Source organism: Pogoniulus pusillus, chromosome 6, assembly GCF_015220805.1.
Source record: "Pogoniulus pusillus isolate bPogPus1 chromosome 6, bPogPus1.pri, whole genome shotgun sequence".
Classification (NCBI taxonomy): Eukaryota; Metazoa; Chordata; class Aves; order Piciformes; family Lybiidae; genus Pogoniulus; species Pogoniulus pusillus.
This window is the reverse complement of record NC_087269.1, coordinates 34,306,932-34,317,027: the sequence shown is the minus strand read 5'-3', so window position 1 is coordinate 34,317,027 and position 10,096 is coordinate 34,306,932. Positions and strand designations below refer to the sequence as shown.

Here is a 10,096-nt window from a genome sequence, read left to right as displayed (position 1 = left end):
CCACACAAGCTAATTCACCCTGCTGCACAGTTCAGTATATTGATACAGCATGTACTAATACCATATGGATGTACACAGCGCTGTTGATCAGCATGTATTGATACTGCATGCATGTATACACACTACTTATGCAGCATGTGTTGATAAAACAGACAGGTAAAGAGCACTGTTGATGCAGTGCACAGCAAGTAAATTTCAGCCTTTCTATACTCCACAAGGAAGTACATGAATTAAAAATCATCGAAAGAAGAAAGGACCCACACTTTTGCTCTGGTTTTCATATCTAGGGGCTAGATGCATTAGTTTAAACAGGATACCCGGTATCATTTAGAAAGGAGAAAAGCTTTTGGACATCAAGCTCAGCTCGCCCCTCTGTGCAACACTGCCAGCTCCTCCTGTCTTGAGGCCCTGTAGTACTTTCTCTTTAGCCCCGAAGAGCTATGTTGTCAAAAACTGTACATAATCAATACCAAACATCACCACTAAGTAGCATAAAGCACGGACAACTGCACAGCGTCTGCATACCTTATCTCTACGCTCCTCCAAACTCCTTCTAAACCCACAAACAGAAAGAGACAGAGTAAGACCCAGTCCAAGCCACCAAGCAAGCATAAAATTCATTATCAGGTTACTGGGACATTCCTCACACTTTCCTGAAGCATTTCAGCAATATGCTCTATAACCCTCTACGGTGCTGGATTGCTTATAACTTCCTATTATGGTTCCCTTTAGAGAATTCTTTTAGTGTGTTATTGATTCAGAGGTCAGACACCCTGAGGGCAGTGTAAACGGGAAACATCCTGGTAGGAAAACGGGCTTAACGTTGCTTTTTAACTACAACCCACCAGGGCAGTTCTTCCTGGGCAAACTGAGGTGGTGTGCAGCGTAATTTACTCAGGGGACAGAAATGCTAAATAGACTGTACACGCTCCACAGAAACATACATATCCCGCTCCTCAGCGAGATTCGACATTTCGCCATGAGTGCACTTACATGGAGCGCGACTGCCCTTAACACGCAGAGCAAAGAGGGGGGCACAAGGAGCCTCCTCGCTGCAAGAAGGCCGTTCCCCTCACGGAGCTTCGCAGGACTTTCTGCCTCGGCAGCTCCTCAATTCCTGGAAACGACTTTTCCTGAAGGCAGGAAGGGCGGCGCGCAGGTGCCGGCTGCCCAAGGGGCGCAGATCCCCGCGCAAGCCGCGGTTACCCCACGCCGGCCCCGCCGGACTTTACCTGAGCGGCGGCGCGCGGCACCTCACGGTCCCGCCCCGCGCGGCCCCGCCCCCTCCCGCCTCGCGCGGCTGTAACGGCCGTAACGGCCCCGAGCGCTCGAGCGCGCTCACGTGACGGCCCGGCGCAGCCTGGCCCGGGGGGTGGTTGGCTGGCTGGGGCACGGCGGCCGCTCCGCTCCCCGCTGGCCGGGGCGGGCAAGACAAGACAAGGCAGGGCAGGGCGGGTCGCACCGCACCGCACAGCCGAGGAGGCGGGCCGCCCTAGGCAGAGAGCTGCGGGTAGCAGCAGCTGGCACTTCTGTCCCGTCCTCGGCTGGTCCTGCTGCGCGCTCAGGTGAGACGCGCGGCCCGGTCGCGCTCCCGCGAGGTGGTCAGGGAAGGAGGGAAGGAAAGAAGGGAGGGAGAGAGAGAGGCAGGCGGGCAGGCGCCGGTGGCAGGCGCTTCCCGGGTCTTTCTCGGGGGCGCTTTGCCGGGCCGAGCGCGTCGTGTCGCGGGTGACCTAGCGGGTCCAGGGACAGGGTGGATGTCAAACTCCGCTGGTCCCGGGGGCAGCGTGAAGCTGCTGGAGAAAGCGGCAGCTGCCGCGGAGGACGGAGCGGCGAGTGACCGATGCACCGCGGGACTCAGCGTAGTGCCGGTCGGCGGGCCAGGGGCGCCACATGCCGCCGCCCCCGTTGGAGGGCAGGTGCTGACAGGAGTCCCTGGCTTTTACGGGCCGCATCCGCCGCAGGGAGAGACCCGGCACCTGCCTGGCTCTGCCTGCTGTCCAGTCCCCTGCTCTGTAAGGCTGAAAATGCTGACGACTTCGGGTGCGGGACCGCTCCAACGCTGCCGAGCTATTAAATACCGTTAGACGGATTTATTACTTCTCTGGTTGAGCTCGATGTAAATAGTGCGGTAATACGACTTTGACAAGTTCGTGCCCGGGGCGTTTTTATGCGACTTATTCTGACAACCCTCTCTTACAGCAAGCTCGGTGGACACAACAAAAAGCTGTTCATACTTCTTTTTCTGGATATTGATCTGGCACATGCACCATGAAAATCAAATTTTGCTCGCATATGGATTCTGCAGGGGATTTCTGAATGCATTTCGATTGAAAAGCAATTTACTGAATTAACGTAACATGCACAAAGATAACTTGAGTTGACGTGCTAGCAAAGTAACATCTATTACACGAGCAAAAATGGAATATTCCTGCCCTTAGGTTCCTTTTTTAATCTTAAATGATTAATGGGTCTCTGCATTACATGAAAGAAATTTGCCAGCAGAACAGAGTGCAAGTGCCTGTTGAAAACTGGATACAAGAGATGTGCTGGTTATGAAGGATGTGTGTCTGAAAAGACCTACAGGAGGGTGAAGTTTGAGAACCCCTTCTGTTCCCTGTAGTTGTTGAGGACCTCTGGGGAAGAAGCAGTGAGCCATACCCAACACAACTCTCTTGCAGCCATCAGAAAAGAGGAATTAAAATAAAGACAAAACATTTTCCTACTTAGGCAGCACACAAAATGAGAACTTCAGTACACAAACCTTTATTTACCAGCTGTTTAACCAAACCATTGTGGCTGCTCCTACAGTAGAGTTAGTGGCAATCTTAAGTATCTCATCTTTTAGAACTTGTTTGTCAACTTCTCACCATACCATTATTTGTACTTAGTTAAACAAAAATACACACGTGACATCATTTACCTTTGTCTTTGTATTGATTTACAGGAAAAAATACCCAGAAAAAGCATGCTTGTCTAAACTGAACTACAAAAGGCAAAATGCTTGTATAGGCTATGAATTCTAGCACATTAAAAGGTTTAAAAATGTGTTGAGAGGAAATGTTGGTTTAAGTATCAATGCGAGGTAAAGTTACTTCTGTCTGTTCAACCATGTAATGTATAGTGAGGTGTGTCATAGTAATTAAAACAGTGAACTAATGGTCTGCTCTTTCTTTTACTTGAACTTCTTCCAGTGTTTGAACTTTGAAGGTTGGAAGTTTGAAGTAAGACCATATTAACCAAAGTGGCAATTTCATACTTATAAGCAGTTACTTTTCTTCCACATAATCCCTAAAAGTTTGTTGAAGGTGTTTTATGAAAATGTGGGATGTTGCAGAAACCTGAATACTATGTAGATATGATAGGTTAGCAAAAGGAAGCTCTCAAGTAGATTGAGACAACAAAATTCTGCAGTATTGTTAGTTTGGTAATAATCTTAAAAAAAAAAACCCAAACAAAAAAAAAAGAGATTTTTAAATCCCTGCAAAACTGGGAAATAAAAAAGACTGGCTCAGCTTAGTCTACTGAACAACCTGAAGGTGAAACTGGGGTGAATTTGAGTGAAAAAGAGGAATGAATTTTCTTTCAGTTTTCTGATTGCAGCAAAATAAGTTCTTAGGCCAGATCACACGTGACCAGTTGATGTATTGGCCCCACGGAGCCATCCAGGGAGCACAACATTTTACATGGTCTTGTCTGGATTCCTTCCAGGCTTGGTTTGTGCTGTGGGTGTATCACTTCCTAATCTGCAGCAGCAACCACCTGCTCTTCCCCTTCCTGCCTGTTCAAACGAGAATTAGGCCATATAAGTACATCCTTTGCTGAATTACTCTTAGCTCCAGCTGGCTTTAGTTTCCCTTTGTTTACTGCACGTCCAGCAGACAGTACCATAGTCTGCTTCATGTTGTGGGTGAGCATTAGTTCAGGTAGTGCCTGCCTGGGTCAGTGGGAGAGGGAAAGAACTGCACTGACATAGCCAGAACTGGTGCAGGCACACAGTAAGAGTCACATAAAGAAGGTTGTCTTTTCAGCTATGAGCTTCTCAAAACTTGAGTAAGGAAGTTGCACATAAGATTTAGCTGCGCTGTTCTTCTATGTGAAGGCCATCACAAAAATAGAAGATCTACTTCCACTGCCATGACAGGGAAGATGTTTATAATTTGGAGTTGTAATCAGGTAGCACAATAATAAATGAGATTAAAGCCTTACTTTTTTTGGTCCCAACTATATTCAAAATCAGAAAGAAGTAGTAAGATAGAGGGGCAGAGGGATGGAGCCCAGAAATTATTTTTTATTGTGAAATGGAATTTTTAAGACTTATGCTTTAGTAATGATGAAAATCGGGTTTAACTACATTTATATCTGTTTACACTCTTCAAGCAACTGGTCTGACTTAACAGCGTAACAATTAAAAACATCAGCAAGCGGGAGAGTCTCAATGTGTCTTTTACTAGAACAATAATGTAAATAATTAATGATTACTACAAAAGAACTATGAATGAGCTGGTGGAAAGGCTTTCGTGTCCGTTCAAGAGTGAGAATGATCTCAATGTATCCATGGAGGCCATGTCTGTGGATTTTAAGAAGGACAAAGCAGAAAAAGGGTGGTTGAAATGTGAGATACTGTGGTGAATTAAAAGCAGAGACAGCTCTTGAGTTTAGAAGATAGATGCCTCCTTTTTGAAAAGAGGTGTTCTGAAAAACTGCAAATAACTTTTAATCTATAATCCTTACTGAGAGAACAAATGAACAGTTGTGGATGATACAGTAGCACCTAATTAGGTATTTAAACAGTTGGAGAACCCCGTGTGTGCTCATGACCCTAATCGGTATTTGCAGTTTTGTTTCATTGTGGGATTAGGCTCTTTGTAGAGTTCACAGGGTGTGGAAGCTGCAAGGGCCTGCCTTGGAGAAAGTCAAGGTGAAGACAATAGAAAAGGTGATGAGAAGATTTTCAACACTTGTAACTGGATGAAACATGTCAGTTAAGGAAGACTGATATGTTCTTTGCTGCTAAAATGCTTATGGATAAATAACAAAGGACTTCTGGGGATGGAAGGAATTTATAGAGGGATATAAAATCATGTCTCTAGCTCTAATATCAATTCCAATGGTTTGCCTGTTCCATAAAGGTGTAGTGAGGCCTTACTTCATTTTCCGTGTATGTGTCCTCAGTCTTGTGCAGTGTATCTACGGAAAGTGGAAATTTCTGTGAGAAACTAACTTCCTTTCTAAATTCAACTCTGAACTGTTGCTGATAAGGATGGGAAAACGCCTGGACAAGCTTAGCAAGCCACCAGTCTCTTCATCTGAACATTTCACTTCTGCTTTTCAAGCTAGCATGAAACCTCTGAAAGCTATTTGTGTCACTGAGCATTTCTTTTAGGGCAATGTCTGAGGTGAAATCAATGTTACTTTCACCTTAGATTCTTGGAAACACTCAGCCTTGCTCCTGGATGAGAACCAAGCCACAGAAGTGCAGACATTTACCAAACCAAACGAAGTACTTCTATAATTAATTTTATTTGGGACTAAAGGTGGAAGCAACACAGATGTCCTGGTACACCTGTCATCAGGCTGTCAGCTGATTTTTAGAGTAATAGGTCTTGTCACCTTCCTGAAGGTGGACAAAAATACCCCTCCTAAGAAACTCTTAGCTGATCTAGACCTAGTTAGGTGTGATATAGCAGTGTTTAATTCTGACACATAAGGTGATTTTTTTTTTTCCTAATCTAAGTCTTGAGGAAAATTATTCAAGAATAAGCTTTATTTGACAGACCTATGGCAATCTTGTTATGCTCAAAAGCTCGTCTTTTTAGCCATGATTTCTTCAGTGCATTAGAGTGAACAGAAGAGGTAGTATTTTAATGTAGATACTCAATTTACCAGTATGAAACTTTGAAATCAGACTGTTTTGTTGGACAAGCAAGCCTATTTTATAATATAAAATGTATCATGACAGGTCTTTGGTATTGCATGTGTTGTAATTTTGGGTTGAAAATAGCATGGTTTATTGTCTGTTTTTATCTTTTCAGGAGTGCCACAGTAAACTAAAGGCATGAAATATCTGTAATGGAATTCTGCTTTTGATCAAGCTGTTAAAAATGGATATGAACATTTTCTCTTGTGAGGTAAGTGTTCCCAGAGAGAAACAACAAACCCAACAGATGAATTTCACTTAGTGTTGCCTGTCACTGCTGCTGTTCTGTCCAGCAGCTTTTGGTGAAGTATTTTAATGTTACAGCATCTGTGACTTGGAGAACTTGGTACTGAAAGTCTTAACTGAAAATTAATCCTTTCACTTACAGAATGGGTTAGCTTTGTTTTGATGTTCCATTAGATAAAATAAATGTATAAAGGACATGAGTTGTAGAGTTGGTGTAATGGATGGCTTCTGAATATAGCAGCTTTTGACCCAGTGTCAAGTTTTTCTTCAAAGCATCAAAGAAACGGAAGCTGCTAAGTCTAATTTTCAAGAGTAAATACTTGCACACTAACTACAGATGCAGGAAATGGGTGAGATCCTAGGATGAAGAAAGCAGCTTTCTCTGTTCCTGCTCCATGCAACCTAAGGAAAAGGTGAGGCTATTGCCTGCCTGAAATACAGGTGCATATTAACCATGTGTTTGCCAAGTCACACACCCAGATCTTTTCAGGTTCATACAGTAAGCATGTAACTTAGTAAAACCTAAATCTAAATTTAGAATCACAGGAAACTTAGGTGGTAAGGGACCTTCGAAAATCATGTAGTCCAGCTCACTGCTCAGATTTTGGAGTACTCAATGATAGTAGGCTGGTTTCACCTATTGGCTTTCCCAGTCTGTTTTATGTTCAGAAGCATTCAGAAAAGGTGGATTTATACCTTGCCATATTTATTAAACATAAATTATAATAATGCAAGTAGGAACATAACATGCTACTAAAATTTGTCAGAAGGAAAAATATTTTGATTGAGACTGGATTGTGCAAGGATATTTTGTTTCTATCAACAAAGGGAATGGAAAAGCTTTTATGTATTAATTTATAGCAATTACAAATGAAATCTCTATAGGTCCTAACACAGTGATGTGCTGCCAATAAATTCAAGACAGGATCCCTGCAAGAATGACCCCTTCCCAGGCATCTCTGGGGACTCCATATGTTTACTTTCTCATGTAAGCAAAATTGCTTTCTCATAATAAAGGGAAGTGAACACATTGCTTATCCTGCCTGATACATATTACTGAAACATTTCCTCTGAAGTATAAATATTTGTTCATGGGAAAACATAGTGACAATGTGAATAAAAATAAGCATCTTGTCAGGAAGCTTAGGGAGCAATCTCTCCCCTGGGCTCTCAAAAAACCATCAAGTATTACCTCCCCTTCATTATGTACTATCAGACATAATGTTTTGCAAGCCCTAGGAATAACTATTTCAGTGTTTTGGCCAGGGAGGTTCATACAAAGTAAGGGTTAATGGTGTCAGAAAAAAAAAATCTGCATTCATAACCTCATAGGAGGGTGAATGAAGTGAAGAGACACTTGGTTTACTTTGGTTTTATGCTTATCTCAACGTGCTTCAAATTGATCCATCAAAATTGGTAATTTAATAGCTTTAATAGTTACATTAGTAATTTAATGAGTCCCTTCCAGCACATTATCAAAGGCAAACATATACTTTGTGAACAAAAATAGAAGTAATTGCATAGATAATGCAGTTTCTGAAAGCCAGTATATAGCATTACATGTATGCAAGTTGTGATGCTGTGAATTATTTAATTAACTCTAAGTGACCTGAGCATCACAAAATACAGCAAATGACAGACCTAAGAACCCAAACATTTCTTTTCACTTCTATTTCCAGTGTTAGGTTATCATTTCCCAGTCTGATTTTCTGTTTGTAAATAAAGTTCTGAGTAACATGTATAGCTTATGTAAGCAGGCTGCAGAATAATAGTCTTGGAAATTCACTGTTTCCACACCCATTTCTGGTACTTCTGTGACTGGGGCTTACTTCTTGAAGAGAGCATATCTGCAGGTCTGGATAAAAGTTAGCTTGTGTACTTGAGTTATGTGTTCGTGTCAAAAAATGCTGCATCTGTGGAAGGCATCTCTATGGAGAGGTGTTATTTGCTTCTCAGTATGCCAGTGACAGCTTATTTGCTGATGGGCTTCTGTATCACCTGAGGCATTATGAGATGAGTAGTGGTAAATTTAGCTCTCTGGTTAAGGAAGATACTCCTCTCTCAGAGATTACCTACTCCATACTCAGTGGAATAAAATATGTACATATATGTTGGTCACTACAGCACAGAATCTGGCAGTTTAGCTGAAAATTCAGACAGGTAAAAACAAAGTTCTGTACCATGCAAAACCAACAGAGGTGTGTGTGAAACAGTAATCTTTGGTAGAATTGTATGTGGCAGAGCAAATGTTAAAACTGCTTGAGATAGATCTTTGCAATCTTAGGATTGCTTGTGTGCTGAGATTAGAAAATTGGAAAACTGCTGTGTGTCTTTGGTTGGGGTGTGAGGAAAAGGGCAGTGTTGTGTTTGTTGATTTTAATCTTTGTAATTTGTGTTCTTTAGCACTGCTGAAATCCTCTAGTAAGGACTTGTCTTAATTTCTTTATGGGATTTCCTGTACTTTTGGTATGCAGAGTCAGGAGACAATTGTTAGGTGGGAAATGAAAGAAAAATGCAGTTCTGAAATGTCTATTAACTCAGGGAGCTTAGGCAAGAAGGTACCTTACACAAGAAGTGCAAGTTGTGGTATAAAAGCAGTGCTGTGACCCCAGAACATCCTCTTGCCAACTGGAATTAGCTGTCTCTCTCAATTCTGGAAGTAAGTGCCTAGCATTCTAAAGATGAGGATTTGCAGCAATAAAAACTTAAGCTCAGGTACTGTTACCATACTTTAGAGACATATTTGTTTTCAGTGCTTTGTCAGTGGTGAAATGTGCTTGTACACAGGCTTCTAAACTGGCAGATGTTCCAATAACTGTGCTAAGCAACAGGTACCACTTACACCTGAGGCAAATGTCTATGTTGTGGCTCTTGCGACTCTCCATGTTTCAGATCTTGTTTAATGGCTCTTGCTTAACACTTGAAGTCCTCAATTTTGGCTCTTCTATTTCAGATACATGGTTTTGACTGTTGTATGTGCTTAGGCATATATGTGTGGGAGCAAATATGATTAACACCTTGGTAGTTCTTCTATCCTAACCTCAGAAAAAAAATGTAGAGGGTTCTTTAAAAATAAAAAGCTCCACACCTTGCAACTTTATTGAAATACAAAAAAAAATCAAAACTGTTGTAGAATTTATGATGCTTTGGCAATATGATTTCCAAGCAATGGGCACATGAGAAATCTGAAGGCACTGGAATACTTTTTATTCCTGAATGCCTGATTAAGTTCAAAACCATTGCTGTGGTTCCAGTTTGGCTTTAGTTTTGTAAAGGTAAATTCTGCTCATGACGTATTTAACTTCTGCAGTAATCTTTTTGTGTATGTGTAATTGGAAAGTGCTGTCTTTTTCTCATACTTTGCCAGTCACAGTCTATAGGAGCTGAATTCTTTATGTTCCCTGTCTTTTGCCTGAACTGTGTTTCAAGCTTGCAACAATGATACTTTGACAGCTCCTGGAGGTGGTATGTTCCACACTGCAAAACTATAAATGTGTGCAAGAAAGATGTGCTTTTGTGGTTGATGGCTTTTGAATGGTAGAAGTAGAAAAGAACAGAAAACTTTTTGGTAGCTGTTCCTAATAAACATAATTTGGGAAGTTCTTATCAGGTTCTGTCTTTGTCTGATTCTTCAACTTGAAATTGTTTGTGTCCCATCATTTGTCTGCATTCCTCTGCAATATCTGGAGTTACCATTATCCTTTGGCTATATCAGTTTGCTAGAATTTATAGAAAAGTGTTTCAAGAGGGAGAAAGATGTCCTTTAGAAACAACCTTGGTAATCTTTCTGTTTATGAGACCTTCACTCACTGGGGAAACAAAGTGATAGCTGGATTTACTTACACGTACTGAAGAAAACTACAGAAACAGATGGAACAGTATTTGGATGGTAGAAACCTTGTGTTGATATGCTTAGTGAGTTAGACTGGATTA

General features: G+C 41.9%; 1 protein-coding gene across 2 annotated transcripts in view; it reads left to right on the top strand.

The window, feature by feature from the left end:
- The first annotated feature begins 1,344 nt into the window (after nt 1-1,344).
- RHOBTB1 (Rho related BTB domain containing 1) overlaps nt 1,345-10,096 on the top strand; it is a 57,277-nt gene continuing 48,525 nt past the window's right edge. For both annotated transcript variants that reach the window (XM_064145178.1, XM_064145177.1), the window contains exons 1-2: nt 1,345-1,565; nt 6,033-6,128. The gene's annotated coding sequence lies outside the window, so the exon portion shown is untranslated. The remainder of the gene's footprint in view (nt 1,566-6,032; nt 6,129-10,096) is intronic.